The sequence below is a fragment of the Lissotriton vulgaris genome, chromosome 3_1, assembly GCF_964263255.1.
Source record: "Lissotriton vulgaris chromosome 3_1, aLisVul1.2, whole genome shotgun sequence".
In the NCBI taxonomy this organism is placed as follows: domain Eukaryota; kingdom Metazoa; phylum Chordata; class Amphibia; order Caudata; family Salamandridae; genus Lissotriton; species Lissotriton vulgaris.
In genome coordinates, this window is record NC_141689.1 from 47,800,395 (window position 1) to 47,821,933 (window position 21,539).

A 21,539-nucleotide genomic window follows, 5' to 3' on the forward strand; every position below is an offset into this window, starting at 1 on the left:
TTCAAGTTAAGGTAAGCAAAAAGTTAGACCATTCTGCAGCACTGAAAAGGGGCATATTTATGTAGCTTTCACGCAACACAGCAAGTAAGCATTAGCGAATTTTGCGAATTTGCGATCCGCGAATTTGCGGATTTGCGAATTTGCGATCTGCAAAATTTGCGAATTTGTGCGAATTTGCGGATTTTTGTTTTTTGCGTGTTCGCTGGGTTTTTTGCGTGTTCGCTGGGTTTTTTGCATGTTCGCGGGGCTTTTTGCGTCTTTGCGAGCCGCTTGCATAGCGAAGTTACCCATGCAGTCGTTTATGGGAGAGGGAGAGAGAGATAGATAGATAGATAAATAGATAGATAGATAGATAGATAGATAGATAGATAGATAGATAGATAGATAGAGAGGGAAAGAGAGAGGGAGAGAGAGAACGAGAGAAAGAAAGAGAGGCCGGATCTCTGAAGGGCCAGATTCCTGAGTTGCCCCTACAGAACATACAGCTTTTTATTTTTAGCAAAATGCATATGTAAATTGTGCTGTAAAGGTCTCTTTTAGTTTAACCCCTCCTGACAACTCAAAATGGGTGTATTTGCCATCCTCTCCCTTCTTCCTGTTTTTTATATCTGTAAGTGCTTCCTGATGAGGTTTAATTCCTTGGACAGGTGCCTCGTTGCCTACTTGTAACTATTCTCTGACCCTGCTTCAAGGGTCAGAGAATAGTTGCAAGTAGGCAACGAGGCATCAGGAAGCAATTAGCAGCAGGTGTCCAAGTTGAAGTTAATTTGTTTGTAACCCTTTTGTAAAAGGTTACAAAGAAATTAGGTTCAACTTTTGCACCTGCTGCTGTAACCCTTGCTTGGCTGAAAATTCGTCCCCGCTGATTCGCGGATTTTACTGCGATTTCGCGAGATTCGCAGATTGCGAAATCGCGGGAAATCCGCAAATTCGCCCGCGAAATGGATTTTACGCCCACCCTTAACAGCAAGCCACCTCGCTGTGCTGCATAAACGGGTAAGGGCAGGAATGCGCCGAATATAACATATAACATATTACAATGCCTTTCTGTCCTTTTCTTTCGGAGGCGCCCTTTTGGCTGCCTAGCGCCAACACAGGCACCCTTGCACCATGGTGCAAGAGTGCCTGTATTGTAAGCAGGAATTGTTTTTTGTAAGAAGGGGTACCTTCCTGCACAAAAACATTCCCCTGAGGTATTTTCTGCTGTATATGTGTGCTGCAGAATGCAGGATACATAGAAAGAGGAAGTAACAAGGAGTACCAAGGAGAAATAAAGATATTTCTCCTCATTAAGCTGGTAGTCGGCAAGAGAGGAGTCTATTTTCTAATAATATCAGACACAAACAGCTAAGGAGTTGTTGCAAATGGCAGTCACTACGACTGCACTGGTTGCAAGAGTAAAAGAAGCTGATCTAACAATTTTCACATCACAAAGTTATTGAGGAGAATGTGATCAAAAAGCTAACATTTTAGAAATAACAAAATCTGATGTTTTAGATTCATAGGAGCAGAAAAGGCATTCCTGAGACGAATACTCTGCTTTGGACTGAACGTTTTCTGAAAGATGGAAAATGGAAGACCTTCAGGTCCTCACAAAGTTAATTTGAAGCACAAATGGCAGATTTGCTACATCCAGGCAGGATCAGTTAAGTCAATAATAATTTTAAAAGCTCCCCATTGCTTTCCTGGTAGGTATTTGAGGGTGACACAATATGCTATAAAAGGCACCAGCATACTTAGAATGATTTATTTTCTACCAACAACTTATTTCATGCCAACAACTATTTGCTAATGCGCCTACATCCGAAAGAGATAAGGAATGCATGCATTTTAGAAAACTCGCCTGTCTCACTAAAACTTGTCTTTGAAGACTAAGGAGCATATGTATCAAACAAATTTTAAATTCGCAACCGCTGCGAATCGCAAAAAAGCAGCGTTTGCAACTCAAAATTCACAAAACGGTATGTATGAGGATATTCACAAAGGAAAATTAAGGAATCGCGAAATTTGCGATTCCTTAATTTTGCGTCGGCATTTAAGGAATTGCAAAATGCGATTCCTTAAATGCTATGTATGAAGCACCCTAGTTGTGAGTTTTCTCTTTAAGAAATCGCAAATTACCACCACCTTGAAGTTGGTGCTAATTTGCGATTTCTTTCACAAATGCACTTTTTTGCATTTGAGAAGGTGCCATGTGGCGCACATACATGCGAGATTCTTTTGCGAATCTTAAATTGCGAATCGCAAATTGAGAATAACTTCCCATTCATTCCTATGGGCCTCCCATGATTCCTTAATTGCGATTCTCAATTTGCTAATCGCAATTAAGGAATTTTAAGAAATTGCAAAAAAAATTTGATTTTCTACTTACATCCCTATTTGTAAATCTCAAATAGCGATTTCGAAAAAAAAACGCTAATTTAGATTCGCAAATCAGGATGTTGATACATCTGCCCCTGAATTCCAAACGTATTTCTGCTTGGCCATTGTCTTTTGTGATTCTGAAAACATACTTATAAGGCCTTGATTAACAATAAATCAAATAATTTAGCATTCTTCCCCGTAAAGATAGGTGAGCCTTAAGTAATAGACCGAATCAGCTTAGCTCCAATTACTTTTAGGAAATGTTCATAGGATTGGCACTTTTTAGTTTCACTTGAGAGTTGAAAGCAAAACTGAAAGGTGATGTTCCAACTCTTAAAACATTAAAATGACTTTTAAAATAAACTTTGGGCATGATTTAGATCTTGCCCTTCGAAAAATAAATCCCATTGTAACCTGTAGGATTTATATTTCAGCAGACAAGCTATCTGACACCATTGTGACAGAGTAACCCAGGGGTCTCCAACCTTTTCTGTAGTGAGATCTTCTGACCAATGAAAATCGTGGTGAGCTACTAAAGGCAAAGTGTGGAGATTTCATTCTTCTATTGCAGAACTCAGTGATGTAGTAGAATGACATCACTAGGAGATTCTGAGAAGACAGTCAGTTGATGAAGCTGGAGGTCGCTGTACATTGTTATAGATGCACTCCTGAATAAACACATTTTATTCATCAACCACTGCCTCTGTGGTTACTTCACAAAGTAACCAGCTTCATTGACTTTAAGCCTATTTCTTTGGAGCTCATACTGTAGTTTGAACAAAATACTCATTGTAGTTACAATTACCTTTTGACCTCACAAAATTAAAGCTGGTGTGGGCAACTAAAGGGGAAAGAAAATACCAAAGGAGGGAGTGAGCGAAAAAAGTGTGGATTCGTTCTCCCTAGTTAAGTATACATAAACAAATTGAGTTGCGTTGGGGGCAGCACAGCAGAAACTTTCTCCTGGCAATCGATGCACAGTGGCTCCACATTCCCCCTACGTTCAGAGGCTCATGAGGCACATCATACCATGAGAATTAGTTTGCAAATCGCAGAAGCCTCTTCCCTGTATGTATACTTTAGGTACATATTAGCTTTTATTTAATTCTATCACTTTTCTGTAAATACACCAATTTTGGTATAAACACGTGAGTAAGATGGGGATTTGTGCACTCCGTCCTGAAGAAGGACTACCACTCCGAAACATGTTGACGCACACATGAGGTGATGTACATTATATTACATCAGCACCTCACAACTCACCTTTTTATTAGTGCCAGCCCGGGGGTCCAGTAAAAAAATTTCTGAGTATACCACACGAGCCAGGTACTTTTTAACCATCACTTAAAACACTTCGAACCCCACCACTCACTCAATATCACACCATCACACACACCACACATAGTCTGAGTAAACAGTGTTCCCACGTAGTTGTAGGTCGCAGCAGGCTGCATCCCGTAGAGGGGTGCGAAGACCTCAATGATGAAGCATGACACCAAGGGGCCTGTTGGTGTGTGAGGGGTATTTAAAGAACAGTATGTGCTCCCCACCACTGTAGGGACCACCCACACCCACCAGTGGATTCTATTTCATTTCATTTTTTCATTTATCTTTATTTCGGCTCTTTTTGGCCATAAAAGATGCATTACAACATAATATGCATTACAATACATTATACACAGTAAATATAGCATAACAATTAGAAGCAGAATTTATACATTTCAACAACATGAAAAATCGTCCATGTTAAAATAGGCATCATGATTAAAAATCAAGTATATTTACAGTTTTCATCACCAGCATATCTCATGACAACCTAGTCTTCATCTAATGTACACACATTTGCTATCTATAGATCAAGAGCCAATTTTTTCTGTGTATACCCAACATTCAGTAGGAATCTGCTAACGCAAAATACAATAAGACGTCTAGAGTCAGTTTTAACAATCCTATATGCTTCCTGGTATGATCGAATACCTAAGGCTTTACACAGAGGTGCGTAGGCAGTACAAAAAAACAATATGTGACTATCATCTTCTCTTAAGTTTAGTTCACAGCAAGTACAATTTGTATTTTTTGGTTGCCCTAAGACCTTGTCCCATTTCGCTAGTGCTGCATTTGTTTTTAGTATACCATATCTAAATTTTAAGTAAAGGCTTTTTGCTAGAGCTGGTTGTATCTCATTTAAAAATTCCTCAAACAGTGGAATATCCTTAAAATCAAGAAAACAACGTGTAATGGATCCACATGGATGATTGTTTTGGTAATTATGTGTTATATAGTACCAAAATTGATTCTTAGCCTGGATCTTACATCTTTGTTTCAAACATTCTGGATCATCCCAGTAATGAGCAAGGCCTATCAGATGGAACCATTTTTTAATATGCTTAAGCCAAGGGTTTGTATTGTAAACATCCAGACTCTTGACTTCTATGATACCCTGTCTATAGTCTGTGAGTTCGGGAGTAGTCCAGAGTCTGACCCAAAACAACAGTGGCCTAAGTAGTGCAATATGATCGGTTCTTTTCATATTTGAATCCAAAATCATTGGTACAAGTGGAGTACGTTTGGGCAATTTCAATAGCCTTCTAAAAAAATTATTTTCACTAGTCGTAAAGATGTTATGTGCTTTTATGCCCCAGATTTCTGCTCCATATAAGGCACCAGATTGAGCCTTAAATTTGTAGACTTCTAGTGCTTGTGAAATGGACTTACTTAAACTTGTCCCATGTCGCTTTAAAATGGGTAAAGAGCACTGGTTGTGTATAGTTTTGCTCTTTTCAATTTGCGTATTCCATGGGGTTTTTGAATCTAGGGAAACCCCCAAAATACGAAAAATTTGTGACCAGTTCAAGTCTTTGGTTATTTAAGAAAAATTGCTCATTAAAAGTTTTATGTGGATTTATAGACATGCATTTGTTTTTTTTCGCATTTATTTCAAGGCCTTTTGAATCACAGTATGTCTTAAAACTGTTCAAAAGGATTTGAAGGCCCCAGGGCGTTTGCGAGATCAGGATGGTATCATCCGCAAATAAAAGGGAGGGGACCCTCACACCATTCAGCTTTGGAGAATCATTACTACACCTATCTAAAAATTCTGGAATGTCATTGACAAATAAAGAAAAAAGTGTAGGAGCCAACACACACCCTTGACGGACACCTCGTCTAATGGGTATAGGTTCTGTTAATTCCCCTTTCGGGCCCCAACGCACTCTGGCAAAATTATTGTCATGTAATCTTACTATCTGCTGGAGTATGCAGGTTGGTAATCCCAATGCAGATAGACAATCCCATAAACGATCCCGCAAAACTAAATCAAAAGCTGCCCTAAGATCAACAAAAGCTACATAAATATGTCTTTTTAACAAAAAGACATATTTCCAACAAATACAACAAAACCTAAAGACCTGATCTATCGTACTTATGTTCTGTCTAAAGCCTGCTTGAAACTTGGTAAAGATCTCATTCTCGTCAATCCATGTTTCCATCCGATTCAAAAGATGTCTAGAAATTTTTCTTGTAGGATGTCCAAAAGACAAATGGGATGATAGTTGGAGGGATCATGTCGGTCCCCCTTTTTAAAAACTAATATGATTTCTGCTCCCCGCCAACTGTGTGGTAAATTCCCACCGGCAACTATTATATTAAAAAGTTTATTTATATATGCCGCCCAAATACTGGTCTCATGTTTATATAAGTCCCCAGGTATTTTATCTAAGCCTGGGGCTTTGCCGTTTTTCACAGCCATTAGTGCTAGCTCAGTTTCCTCAAGACTAAACTCTATAGTGTTATTAGATGACTCTAACCATGGGCTATTTCCAACAACAGATTTATCACTATCAGGGGCTTTATACAAGTGGGTGAAATGATCAACCCAAGTTTGTTCATTGATAAACACATCATCCGGTGACCTTCCTCCAATATTCTCATTGGCCACTAATTGCCAGAAACCCACATTATCCTTGGCTTTAACAGCTATAAGCATCTTCTCCCAACATTTCTCATCCCAATCAATTCTAGCCATTCGCTGCACTCTCCTGTATTCTTGCCTTAGGGTACTGATTACATGTGGTGTATTACTCTTTATGGCCTCTAGGAGTTTACTCTTGCAATTACGACATTCTTTATTGTACCATTGTTTAGTACCAGTAGAGCTAATTTTGTGCAACCTTTTTTTATGCGGCATTTTCATCACTAATGGTACCAAGGCACTAAAATATTCATTATGCAGGTTGATAAAAACCTCACCCTCAACTGGTTGAAGTAGATGTTTGTCAAAGTTATCCGTAAAAAGTGAATAAATATTGGACAATGCCTCCTTATTACTTAATAAACTAGGCCATTTAAGGGATCTCCTGTTGTTACTTATTAAAGGGGCGGTGGTAGTTGGATTATCCATAGTGTTTTGTTTCATCGGGATCCTAGAACTAGGGTCTAAACTATAGTCCATTGACAAAAGCAGTGGGCGATGGTCACTTTCATATCTAGGATCAATTAAAAGGTCTAATAAAAAATGCCAGATATCAAAAGAGGCCAAAATATAATCAATCCGACTTTGATGGTTGTTTTTAACAAAGGTTGGTGCTTTCGGGGAATCAGATGGAAAACGACCATTACATGCCCTCAAACCGTGTACTGATGCCAGTCTCATAATCTGGGTAGCTAGAGTCGTACAGCTCACACCCTCTATATATGATAAAGGGGGGATATTATTAGCTCTGTCCTCATCTGAAAAGACATCTCCAAACCCTATAATCGGTTCAAAGTTACAATTGAGATCACCACATACTATTATACCAGTGGGCACCTCTGTGAGATCAGTAAGGAGTTTATCCAATTTATCAAAGATTACTGATTCCTTTGATAACCCACAGGGGCGATTATAAACATTGAACAGTACAATACGCCTTCCATCATTCATCTTCACTAATAGACCCAGTATATCAGCAGAGTCTATGGTTAGTTGTGTAATTTTTACCTCCAAAGACACACTAATCCAAATCGTAAGCCCCCCGATGGTCTACCCTTAACTGATGGGATTGCCGCAATGTTATATGTCCTGTATCCCATTCTATGTGGGGTTACAAGGGACCACGTTTCTTGGAGCAAACAAAGGTCACAAGAGTCTATGTACTTGGACCAATCCGGATCAGAGAGATTTTTGGTTAGACCAGCTATATTCCATGATATTAAAGTTATTTTTTGGGTTGTGGTTGAACTTATCCCTCCTGATACTGTTTTTTCCCCTACTGGTGGTGTCCTCACAATCGAAACCACACTGTTACAAGCCCCTTCCATAGGTCCTACCACAGAAAAAACTGGATCTCCAGTCACCTGCCCTGATTTCAAAGACCCTCTAACTTCATTAACATTTCCCCCTTGTTTGAACCTAGATGGTGACAAGTATTGGACCACTTGCTCTACATCAAGAATAGGCTTCAATGTTATATCATAAACATCATTATGTGTAACAGTTACTAGGAGGTTAGGACAAGTTGCAACTGGGCTCTTCATCACTGGATGTAATGTTTTTTGCCTTGATGTACAACCACCCACAATTTCCTCTATTTGTGTTAGATTGGTATAACCAACTATCCGTTGGTCGTTCTGTGGTCTTCAATCGCAAATGTCCAACCCAGAGAAGACATCGTACCTGTTTGCTGTCTCCAAGCGTGTAAAAGGTCTCAGATGTTCCATCCTCCTATTAGAGTTTCTAAAAGACCTAGGAGGTACCTTGTTCCACCCAAGGGGGTCAGCAAGAGGATGGTAGTGTGGAGGTTCTCACGAAAACCCAGAGTTAAGGGACAATAGAGGAGCAATCTGGTTGGGTAACTGAACACCAATGTGGTTAGGAGGAAAAACCAAGGATCTGGGATAAAAGTAAGTCAAGGGGCGCGGTATAATAGAATTGCTACCTCCACCCAGGGGCCAGTTCAAAATATAGGTAACAGCTCAAGGGTCTCGAAAATTAATAACAACTAGATCACCATCTGTATCCTTAACCCTACTGCCCAGCCAGGGAGTCTTCTGACATGCACAATATCACCATCGATATCATGTGATAGTGGTCTATATTGGGCTAACCAGTGCATGATCTTGTTTTCAAGTTGGAAATACCCCTCCCTCTTATTTGTTGGTAGGCTAGGGACCCCCATCAAAACAACCACATACTGGGCGGCTTCTGGTGGTAATTCTACTTGTGGGATTCTACGAGGTGGTGGCCTAATATCTCTGGTTGAACCCCTTGTTGGTTGTTGAGAAACTCCCATTAGAGGTTTTGCAGGTCCTTTTGCCGCTACGCTTACAGGTGTAGGAACTAAACTAGTGGTCTGTTTTGGCGGTGGAGCCATTTGTTGTTTAGAAATGGTTGAACTGGTCGATTGGTCAATACCTTTTGAAACACCAAGGGATATTGTGGGCACCATAACTGATGGTTCCAAAACCCCGCTCCCCACAACCTTAGGTGGACTCTGATGATTAATAACTGCCGCCTCAATTTCTTCAAGTTTTTTCTCCACCCTCCTGAGTCTTTCAATAATAGGTAGGATGAAGGACCTAATTAAATGTTCCATATTATCGAGTGAAGCAGCGGTAGAAATATCCATTTGAAGAGTATCAACCGGTATATCTGGTGGAACAATAATATTCCCTGGTTGAGCAACTGTTGGAGAAGGTGGCAAGGTGATCGGGGTTACCCTGATAGATTGTTCAACAACGGGGTTTTTGGCAATGTTATTAGTGACTTTGGTAGATTTTCCAAAATCTGAATGACTGACCTTTGGCTTTAGAGAAACCCCCACCTTCCGTCTATTTTTTGCAGGCGGTAGACCATGGCTCTTAGCCTGCACACATTTCCTCTGCCTGCTTGAAACTTGCTTTGGCCGTGTCAGTGGCCAAATGAGCATGTTAACATCAGTCAATACCGATCTAGGGGGTGAAATATGTGTTGCAGTTTGGACAGTATGATCCAGGGGTGTCGGAGCAGAATCACGCAACAGCAATGGAAAGCTTTCCAAACATATAAGATCTTCAGTAGAAGAGATACCCCCCGGTGTAATCATAAGGTCTTTGGGTGGGGAGATGGCAGGAGCTTTGTTCTTAATACTTTCAATGAAGCGACGACGCTCTGCTCTTCGAATTGCCAATGTTTTCTCCTTATCTTGGTCAACAGGAGCCTTTGTGAAGTAATTGTCCAAAGGGCCATTGACGCAACACACAACCTTCTCAATCAACAACTTCCCAGGACTTTGAGCCATCACAATACGGAGTATATACACAACAATATATCAAAATAAGTGGGCCCTGCCCGGCCTCACTCGGTCTCTGAGGGCTTCAGAGGGCCCGCCCTTTGCCCGGGCTGAGGCCCCGCGCTTTGCCCCGCGCGCGTCCTGCTGTGCGGAATGGGTAGCCTGCTCTTAACACTCCCAGGCAGGGGGGCGTAGCCGCTGCGGGAAGAGGCTGCAGGTGTATTAGGAACTGCCTCGCAGTCCCGCAGCGGTGTGGGCGGTGTGGGCGTGTCCGTCAGCGCAGCACTGCCAAGGAGCGGGGTGCCGCAAACAGGAACTGCAAGCCAAGCAATCCAGCGTTCGGCCTTACAGCCCAATAAAAGTGCCCCTTTAGCTGATGTCGGTGAGTAGCACCCGCGGAGCGGGTGCTACGAACAGTTATAGTTTTTCCAGGCAGGGGGGGCGTCATGTATTCATTCGTGCACCTGTATACTGAAAAAATTGTAATACATGTAATTTATTCGAGGAGCTTGCAGTGGTCAAATTTAAACACAGAACTAGATTTTATCTTTTTTATGTGGTGCTGATTCCTTCAACCTGTGACAGAAGTGTGAAACTTCAGCCCGGTGCCACAAAAGGCCCTTTGAATGTTTATCCTAGTTAATTGGTATGCAAGTGCTTTTTTTATTTCTTTAAGAGACTAGGGGCCAAATGTATAAAGACTTTTTCCCGTTCGAAAATGAGCCGATTTTCAGAATCGGCCCGTTTGCGAATGGGAAAAAACCTTTTGGGGTGTATCATCCAAAAAGGCCCACGCAAACTAAGGAATCACAAAATTTGCTATTCTCTATTTTGCGAATGTATTTAAGGAATCATAAATTGTGATTGCTGAAATGCAGTTCTGGAAGCACCCAAGTTGAGCAATTTTGCCTTAAGAAATCGCAAATTACAACCAACTTCAAGTTTTTTTTTGCACTTTTCAAAGTGCCATGTGGCGCACATACATGCCCTTAGGGCATGCATATGTACCACATGTGCGCACATGCATATTTCAGAGGTGCAACAGGGTGTCTTTTTGGCACCCTTACACCCTTGAAATTGCATTCGTAATTTGTCTTTGCCTATTCGGTACTCGCAAATTGCAAATGCCTCTAGGCCCATAGGAATGAATAGGAAGGTATTCCTTAATTGCGAATCACAAATTGCGATTCGCAATTAAGGAATATGTAGGAATCGCAATTATTATTCTGAAACGTACATATATTGTATTTTGTGTGTCCTTAATAGGGAAATCGTTAAAATTTGCTATTAAGGTCTTGCAAACTATAATGATGATACATCTGCCCTTTTGTCACTTCTGCTTGTACAGCCACAGAATGAAGCAGTGCCTTGGCTTCAAGTTGGCAAGCACTGAGACACATTTTTGCTTGAAGAAAATGCTCTGCTAAAATTCCTCCGGCACTTTTAATAAAAGTATCAAAATTATTTCTAAATACAATCCCACCCAGCCCCCACTAATAAACTAATTATTTAAAAAAAAAAACACAGACTTTCTGCTTCCTGCACTTAGCCAGACAGTGCATTAGAAGAGTTTCTCCTACTCTTTTCAATCTCACAACTAAAAGTTATTTGACAGGCCCAGCTTTAGCGCACTCACTATTCCTAAACTTGGAATTGAGGGTAGTGAACACCGAGCTTTACATTTAGTTAAGCGTAGTGGGTGCAGACTTTAAAACCAAAGGGCCTTGCCGGCACTGAGCCGCTTTTAATGAATACTACATGAAAGCAGAGAAAAAGTCCAGCGTAGTTAGTCCGTGCATGCTAGGCCCTTTGATTTTAATGTTGGCCGCCATCACATTTTACGTCTGACAATGCTGGGACTGAGACGCTTGACTGAGCGGCATGCACTCATGTGCTTTACTTCTCTAGTAACCACGCTTTACATCTAATAAAGAGTGGTGGGAGCTGACGTTAAAATCAAAGGGCCTTGCATACACTGAGCCGCTTTAATCCGTAGTATCCACGCTCTAAATCTAGTAAAGCGCAGTGGCAACCAACTTTAAGTCAAAGGGCCTTGCATGCACTGAGCCGCTTTAATCCGTAGTATCCACGCTCTAAATCTAGTAAAGCACAGTATCAACCAACTTTAAATCAAAGGGCCTTGCATGCACTGAGCCGCTTTAATCCGTAGTATCCACGCTCTAAATCTAGTAAAGCGCAGTGGCAACCAACTTTAAATCAAAGGGCCTCGCATGCACTGAGCTGCTTTAATCCGTAGTATCCACGCTCTAAATCTAGTAAAGCGCAGTGGCAACCAACTTTAAATCAAAGGACCTTGCATGCACTGAGCCGCTTTAATCCGTAGTATCCACGCTCTAAATCTAGTAAAGCGCAGTGGCAACCAACTTTAAATCAAAGGGCCTCGCATGCACTGAGCTGCTTTAATCCGTAGTATCCACGCTCTAAATCTAGTAAAGCGCAGTGGCAACCAACTTTAAATCAAAGGGCCTTGCATGCACTGAGCCGCTTTAATCCGTAGTATCCACGCTCTAAATCTAGTAAAGCGCAGTGGCAACCAACTTTAAATCAAAGGGCCTTGCATGCACTGAGCCGCTTTAATCTGTAGTATCCACGCTCTAAATCTAGTAAAGCGCGGTATCAACTAACTTTAAATCCAAGGGTCTTGCGTGCACTGAGCCGCTTTAATCTGTAGTATCCACGCTCTGAATCTAGTAAAGCGCAGTGGCAACCAACTTTAAATCAAAGGGCCTTGCGTGCACTGAGCCGCTTTAATCCATAGTATCCACGCTCTAAATCTAGTAAAGCACAGTGGCAACCAACTTTAAATCAAAGGGCCTTGCATACACTGAGCCGCTTTAATCCGTAGTATCCACGCTGTAAATCTAGTAAAGCGCAGTGGTAACCAACTTTAAATCAAAGGGCCTTGCATGCACTGAGCCGCTTTAATCCGTAGTATCCACGCTCTAAATCTAGTAAAGCGCAGTGGCAACCAACTTTAAATCAAAGGGCCTTGCATGCACTGAGCCGCTTTAATCCGTAGTATCCACGCTCTAAATCTAGTAAAGCACAGTATCAACCAACTTTAAATCAAAGGGCCTCGCATGCACTGAGCTGCTTTAATCTGTAGTATCCACGCTCTAAATCTAGTAAAGCACAGTATCAACCAACTTTAAATCAAAGGGCCTCGCATGCACTGAGCTGCTTTAATCTGTAGTATCCACGCTCTAAATCTAGTAAAGCACAGTATCAACCAACTTTAAATCAAAGGGCCTTGCATGCACTGAGCCGCTTTAATCTGTAGTATCCACGCTCTAAATCTAGTAAAGCGCAGTGGCAACCAACTTTAAATCAAAGGGCCTTGCATGCACTGAGCCGCTTTAATCCGTAGTATCCACGCTCTAAATCTAGTAAAGCGCAGTGGCAACCAACTTTAAATCAAAGGGCCTTGCATGCACTGAGCCGCTTTAATCCGTAGTATCCACGCTCTAAATCTAGTAAAGCGCAGTGGCAACCAACTTTAAATCAAAGGGCCTTGCATGCACTGAGCCACTTTAATCTGTAGTATCCACGCTCTAAATCTAGTAAAGCGCGGTATCAACCAACTTTAAATCCAAGGGTCTTGCGTGCACTGAGCCGCTTTAATCTGTAGTATCCACGCTCTGAATCTAGTAAAGCGCAGTGGCAACCAACTTTAAATCAAAGGGCCTTGCGTGCACTGAGCCGCTTTAATCCATAGTATCCACGCTCTAAATCTAGTAAAGCGCAGTGGCAACCAACTTTAAATCAAAGGGCCTTGCATACACTGAGCCGCTTTAATCCGTAGTATCCACGCTGTAAATCTAGTAAAGCGCAGTGGCAACCAACTTTAAATCAAAGGGCCTTGCATGCACTGAGCCGCTTTAATCTGTAGTATCCACGCTCTAAATCTAGTAAAGCGCGGTATCAACCAACTTTAAATCCAAGGGTCTTGCGTGCACTGAGCCGCTTTAATCTGTAGTATCCACGCTCTGAATCTAGTAAAGCGCAGTGGCAACCAACTTTAAATCAAAGGGCCTTGCGTGCACTGAGCCGCTTTAATCCATAGTATCCACGCTCTAAATCTAGTAAAGCGCAGTGGCAACCAACTTTAAATCAAAGGGCCTTGCATACACTGAGCCGCTTTAATCCGTAGTATCCACGCTGTAAATCTAGTAAAGCGCAGTGGCAACCAACTTTAAATCAAAGGGCCTTGCATGCACTGAGCCGCTTTAATCCGTAGTATCCACGCTCTAAATCTAGTAAAGCGCAGTGGCAACCAACTTTAAATCAAAGGGCCTTGCATGCACTGAGCCGCTTTAATCCGTAGTATCCACGCTCTAAATCTAGTAAAGCGCAGTGGCAACCAACTTTAAATCAAAGGGCCTTGCATGCACTGAGCTGCTTTAATCCGTAGTATCCACGCTCTAAATCTAGTAAAGCGCAGTGGCAACCAACCTTAAATCAAAGGGCCTTGCATGCACTGAGCCGCTTTAATCTGTAGTATCCACGCTCTAAATCTAGTAAAGCGCGGTATCAACCAACTTTAAATCAAAGGGCCTTGCATGCACTGAGCCCCTTTAATCCGTACTATCCACGCTCTAAATCTAGTAAAGCGCAGTGGCAACCAACTTTAAATCAAAGGGCCTTGCATGCACTGAGCTGCTTTAATCCGTAGTATCCACGCTCTAAATCTAGTAAAGCGCAGTGGCAACCAACTTTAAATCAAAGGGCCTTGCATGCACTGAGACGCTTTAATCCGTAGTATCCACGCTCTAAATCTAGGAAAGCGCAGTGGCAACCAACTTTAAATCAAAGGGCCTTGCATGCACTGAGCCGCTTTAATCTGTAGTATCCACGCTCTAAATCTAGTAAAGCGCGGTATCAACCAACTTTAAATCAAAGGGCCTTGCGTGCACTGAGCCGCTTTAATCTGTAGTATCCACGCTCTGAATCTAGTAAAGCGCAGTGGCAACCAACTTTAAATCAAAGGGCCTTGCGTGCACTGAGCCGCTTTAATCCATAGTATCCACGCTCTAAATCTAGTAAAGCGCAGTGGCAACCAACTTTAAATCAAAGGGCCTTGCATGCACTGAGCCGCTTTAATCCGTAGTATCCACGCTGTAAATCTAGTAAAGCGCAGTGGCAACCAACTTTAAATCAAAGGGCCTTGCATGCACTGAGCCGCTTTAATCCGTAGTATCCACGCTCTAAATCTAGTAAAGCGCAGTGGCAACCAACTTTAAATCAAAGGGCCTTGCATGCACTGAGCCGCTTTAATCCGTAGTATCCACACTCTAAATCTAGTAAAGCGCAGTGGCAACCAACTTTAAATCAAAGGGCCTTGCATGCACTGAGCTGCTTTAATCCGTAGTATCCACGCTCTAAATCTAGTAAAGCGCAGTGGCAACCAACCTTAAATCAAAGGGCCTTGCATGCACTGAGCCGCTTTAATCTGTAGTATCCACGCTCTAAATCTAGTAAAGCGCGGTATCAACCAACTTTAAATCAAAGGGCCTTGCATGCACTGAGCCCCTTTAATCCGTAGTATCCACGCTCTAAATCTAGTAAAGCGCAGTGGCAACCAACTTTAAATCAAAGGGCCTTGCATGCACTGAGCTGCTTTAATCCGTAGTATCCACGCTCTAAATCTAGTAAAGCGCAGTGGCAACCAACTTTAAATCAAAGGGCCTTGCATGCACTGAGACGCTTTAATCCGTAGTATCCACGCTCTAAATCTAGGAAAGCGCAGTGGCAACCAACTTTAAATCAAAGGGCCTTGCATGCACTGAGCCGCTTTAATCTGTAGTATCCACGCTCTAAATCTAGTAAAGCGCGGTATCAACCAACTTTAAATCAAAGGGCCTTGCGTGCACTGAGCCGCTTTAATCTGTAGTATCCACGCTCTGAATCTAGTAAAGCGCAGTGGCAACCAACTTTAAATCAAAGGGCCTTGCGTGCACTGAGCCGCTTTAATCCATAGTATCCACGCTCTAAATCTAGTAAAGCGCAGTGGCAACCAACTTTAAATCAAAGGGCCTTGCATGCACTGAGCCGCTTTAATCCGAAGTATCCACGCTGTAAATCTAGTAAAGCGCAGTGGCAACCAACTTTAAATCAAAGGGCCTTGCATGCACTGAGCCGCTTTAATCCGTAGTATCCACGCTGTAAATCTAGTAAAGCGCAGTGGCAACCAACTTTAAATCAAAGGGCCTTGCATGCACTGAGCCGCTTTAATCCGTAGTATCCACGCTCTAAATCTAGTAAAGCGCAGTGGCAACCAACTTTAAATCAAAGGGCCTTGCATGCACTGAGCCGCTTTAATCCGTAGTATCCACGCTCTAAATCTAGTAAAGCGCGGTATCAACCAACTTTAAATCAAAGGGCCTTGCGTGCACTGAGCCGCTTTAATCTGTAGTATCCACGCTCTAAATCTAGTAAAGCGCGGTATCAACCAACTTTAAATCAAAGGGCCTTGCGTGCACTGAGCCGCTTTAATCTGTAGTATCCACGCTCTGAATCTAGTAAAGCGCAGTGGCAACCAACTTTAAATCAAAGGGCCTTGCGTGCACTAGGCCGCTTTAATCCATAGTATCCACGCTCTAAATCTAGTAAAGCGCAGTGGCAACCAACTTTAAATCAAAGGGCCTTGCATGCACTGAGCTGCTTTAATCCGTGGTATCCACGCTGTAGATCTAGTAAAGAGCAGTGGCAACCAACTTTAAATCAAAGGGCCTTGCATGCACTGAGCCGCTTTAATCCGTTGTATCCACGCTCTAAATCTAGTAAAGCGCAGTGGCAACCAACTTTAAATCAAAGGGCCTTGCATGCACTGAGCCGCTTTAATCCGTAGAATCCACGCTCTAAATCTAGTAAAGCGCAGTGGCAACCAACTTTAAATCAAAGGGCCTTGCATGCACTGAGCCGCTTTAATCCGTAGTATCCACGCTGTAAATCTAGTAAAGCGCAGTGGCAACCAACTTTAAATTAAAGGGCCTTGCATGCACTGAGCCGCTTTAATCCGTAGTATCCACGCTCTAAATCTAGTAAAGCGCAGTGGCAACCAACTTTAAATCAAAGGGCCTTGCATGCACTCAGCCACTTTCACTGACTGCTCATACAAAGGGTGGTCACTAAAGAGGTAAAGCGGATCAGTGCACACAAGGCCCTTTGATTTTAATGTTGGCTGTCACCTAGCACTATAGAAGGCCGATATAAATCGCGGTGCCGGCCGATGTTAAAATCAAAGTGCCTTACATGCGCTGAGCCCCTTCAATCTGTAGTATCCACGCTCTAAATCTAGTAAATCGCGGTGGCAACCAACTTTGAATCAAAGGGCCTTGCATGCACTGAGCTGCTTTCACTGACTGCACATACAAAGCGTGGTCAGGGCACGCAGGGCCCTTTGATTTTAACATCTTCTGCCACTTCTGTTTACATGGAAAGGTAGATATAAAGCCCGGTGCCATCCCGTACAATCAACCACGGAGCTGCTTTACACTTTGCAACAACTGAGCTGAATTACATCTTAAAACTGTGTTTTAAATCTAGTAAAGCATGGTGGCTACTAGCATTAAAATCAAAGGGCCTTACGTGCACTGAAATGCTTTCACTGACTGCAGGTTAGTAGAGATGTAGAGCGGCTCAGTGCACACAAGGGGGGATATTCTCAAGAACGTGTGATAATTACCGCAAAATTAGCTTAACGTAACTTTTCACATCGCAATCTATTGCGGGAAAATAATACTGTTTTATTCACAACACAGCGGTACCATGCGATAGGCCCACGATAACAAGTCAAATATCTGCGATAAAGTCAAAGCTATGCTGCAGAAATGCGAAAAACGATCGCAAAAAAGTTGCGATGAGGGCAATCGCGATACAAAAATCAGCGATAACCAGCTACAGGCCTTCAATTCCCACGTGTCAGATGGGAAAATGCACCAGAAAAGCAGAGCTAAAAAACAATGAGAGGACAATGTACAAGCACAACCCCACACCCGTGACTAGAACAAATGACCATTGTCCCGCATCAATAGGCATCTCCTCACAAACAGACACAATGCACATTGACATGCAGTGTGCATGTAAACTGCACCAATGTGGAAACATACATGGAACGCACTGTGAAACCGCATCTCCCCTTCACATTGCAGAGGGACAATCAACGCCTCATGAACACAGACGTGTCATGTCCATGACCCATCAGTAATGAAAGCATGGACAGGATGTAGGGGCAGTGACTTACATGTTGCCCATGCTGTGGGGCTCGAGTCAAAGGGTGCATCCCTGCATCATGGTGGTACATATATGACCCAAAAAGGAGCCCTGTTGTCACCTGTAGGTCACAAATTACAGCCAAAATGGAATGATGTGGGACACATGTGAAACGCCGAAGAGTGGGATTCCGTACTAACTGTGACACACAGAACTGGCAGGTCAAATATATGACACCCTAAACAGCCTCTCTGCACAGAGGTGACAAACCCACCATCCATTAACAAATCATAGAATTGCTAGTACTGCATGTCGCACTCACACCTGTCTGAGTGATGATCTTGTACTGAGGAGTATTTGGAAACAGAATGGGGCCCCTGCCAATCAGATACTATTCCCAAGCAAGGAAATTACTTTTTTTGAAAAACACAAAACACCGGGCACATGCAGTGTATATCTAAAAATGGCATCTCAACTCTAGGTTCAACTGGAAAGTCTATACTTAAAATAACAATGCTGAAAGACAATTGATGTTATATATAATTTTCATTTTAATGTACTTATATCTTTTTTTGGTAGAAAATATTTTTTTAATAAATAGAAGATATGAAAAATATAAATACATTTATTTTTCTTAATGATTTCTTGTAAACCACATATATTTGCTTCTTTAGACACAAATTACCTATCAGACGATTTGCATTTTAAATAACAACAACATCATTACAATGTTAATTCATTTATACATTCAAATTTCTCTTTTTATCCATTTGTTAATTTGGTCAAAGAAGAACAATGATACAGAAACCCAAAAGAATCACAAAATGCACAAAAAAACTGGCGGCTTGTTAGGGGGCAACGCGTTTCGGCTAGGCCTTCGTCAGGACTCCGTCAGTGGTTTAACTAAAAAAGGAAGAACATGTATATATAATCATAAATTTAATCTAGAGTTTACATGCCTCAATTATTATAAACATATTAAAATGTCAAGACTAAAGGTACCCATTTTATAAGAAAAAACCTATATAGTCAAAGGTTTCTATTATCGAGTCAAGTTAAGAAATGGATGATATCACACAATTACACATAAGCAGCCCAGAAAAGTGTCAATAACTGACTTGATATATACTTACAACCAAATTTACCAAATTCAACATGACAGAACACATGAGATATAAGAAAACTATCACAGTGTTTTATGCATAACTACAAGTTGGTAGTTTATTGTGTTGCTAGCACCTACCTTCTTTCTAACTAGATGGCAGTAGCTTGCGGGCGACTGCGATATACAGTAATTCTTTCCTGGATATGTTTAGTTAAGCAAATAAGGGAGAGAAAGAGAAAAAAGCCAATATAATAGGTTGCCCCTATTTAAATAGACCCTACGTCCCACTCTAAATTCTTACTCAGTTTACCTTACCTATTGATAGATACCTTATTTTAAAATCAAATATTCCGGTCTTTATCCTGGGTCATTATTCGAAATCCCACCATAAGTCGAACAAGGTGGAGGGCTTTGGTACCTGAATTATAGTGCAGAGGGTAAAACAGATATAAAGCGTAAATATTTATCATGTTCTCAAGGCAGATACTAGAGAGATTTATCTTAACCAATGTAACTAAATACTGGGCAATACCTTATTTTAAAATCAGTTATTCCGGCCTTTATCCTGCATCATTGTTCAAATTCCCACCACGAGCCGAACAAAAAGAAGACTCTGCTACATGAATTATGGAACAGAAGGTAAAGTGAATATGCTAAGTATTTATCCTGTTCTTTAAGAGAATACTAGAGAGATTTATTTTAGCCAATGTGACTAAATACTGGGCAATACTCAACCAAGATTTACCTTTGCACAATTATTCTAGCTCTTCTATTTTAAAATGGATGCTCCAAATCTGAATATGCAGTCGAGCGATACCTATAGTATCAGAAAAATATATACACAAACAATCAAAACATGGGCCATCTCCTCACAAAAGATTGTATAATATATTATGTGACTAAAAGTATGCACTAACTTCATGGAACTAAGGATAAATAATCAATTTCTTAATATTTTCGGTGGAGCGCCACAGTAAATTCTCTTTTAGTTACAGAATGGCCAAAATTACGGGTACTATAGATGAAGGAAAAGATTAAACTGAGGAGTGACATGCACTCAAGGAATGTGTCTTGGAATGCATTTATTTGCACAGGCTGTGCCTTTGGTCATTTTGTACTGCCCCATGATTGCTGAGGACTGTCAAAATGTGACGTGCTCATGTGAAGAAATTGTCAATGATGGTGTTCCTATGGGCTATTCCTTCTGCGGCTGCAGTGGGATGTGGTCCACCTGCCTCATCTTCCTCATCATCGTCCGGTGCATCTGGCACTTGTATCCATGGGGCATTGCTGCATACACATATGTTATGCAACACACAACCTGCAACGATCATCTTACACACGATGTCTGGGCGGTACAGGAGCCTTCCACCTCTGATGTCCAGGCACCTGAAACGTGATTTCAACACGCCAAATGTGCGATCCATGATGCCACTGGTGCGCTTGTGCTTGCGCCGCATTGTACTGTCTCTGGACCTGTGTGTTCGGGGTTTGGAGGGGTGTCATCAACCAAGCGCAGAGTTCACATCCTTGATCACCTGTGACAGTGCAGAGAGACATGAGTCAATATTTTGTTCTGCATGATGTGTTGGCAAACTCACTGGTACATTGGTGTATGATATGTGTGACTCAGTGATTCCTGTATGACATGAACTGCCTGTTGCAAATGAGCGGCATCAATTTGTACTATGTAGCCTCACTGCTGCTTCTCCCTTCCCCCGAGCCTATTCACTGGTGCGCGCAGTGCGGTTGCATCACTTGCACTCCCACGACACACCGTTGTCATGCCTGTCGGGCCAAGTCCAAAAGCCTGACAACAACAAAGTGATGTTGTGCGCTCAAGGGAAAACGAACAGGGGGATTTATAGGCAAATTGTAGGGGTCTGAATATCATAAATCATACACATCATCATATAAATCCCCCTGTTCGTTTTCCCTTGAGTGTGTTAGTTGGGCACCGGCTGGTGTCTCACTTGTACCACACTGATTCTTATATATATTTTATTCATTGGAAATTAAACTGTCCGGCTGGACATATGATATAGAACTATTTAGTCTATATTTATTTGGATTCATTGTTTCTTGTCTAGGGACCACTGTCTCTGTTGATATATATAGCTACATGTCCCAGCTCTACCCCATTGCCCTAGGTGACAAGATTGCGCCCGCTGTAAACAGCACATTGTAATGTGTTATGGCCCGGGGCCATAATGCATACATAATGACAACACAAACACATTGAGATGATTTGTGGAACTGGCTATGGACACATGCGCCCGGCACCTTTTATTGCTAGGGTCACAAGTCCAGTGACGCCTGTGCTGGATGGGTGTTGGGTAGTGTAAGCCACCCCTCAGGGTTTGGTTGGTGCTGGCAACAACTACAACAGTGATCAGACAATCAGAAGTTTATAGTTCAAACAGCAAGGGTCCATGACTTGAGCTGCACAGAGTTAGTGGATTTGGATGCACTGCGGCCTGTACCGGCACACCGCCACAGGGTGGTGACTTGCAATACACTAAGGTAGGGCCACGAGAGCTGAGGGAGTCCTCATTGATGTCCAAGGAGAATGTCGCAGAGTGTTACAGGGG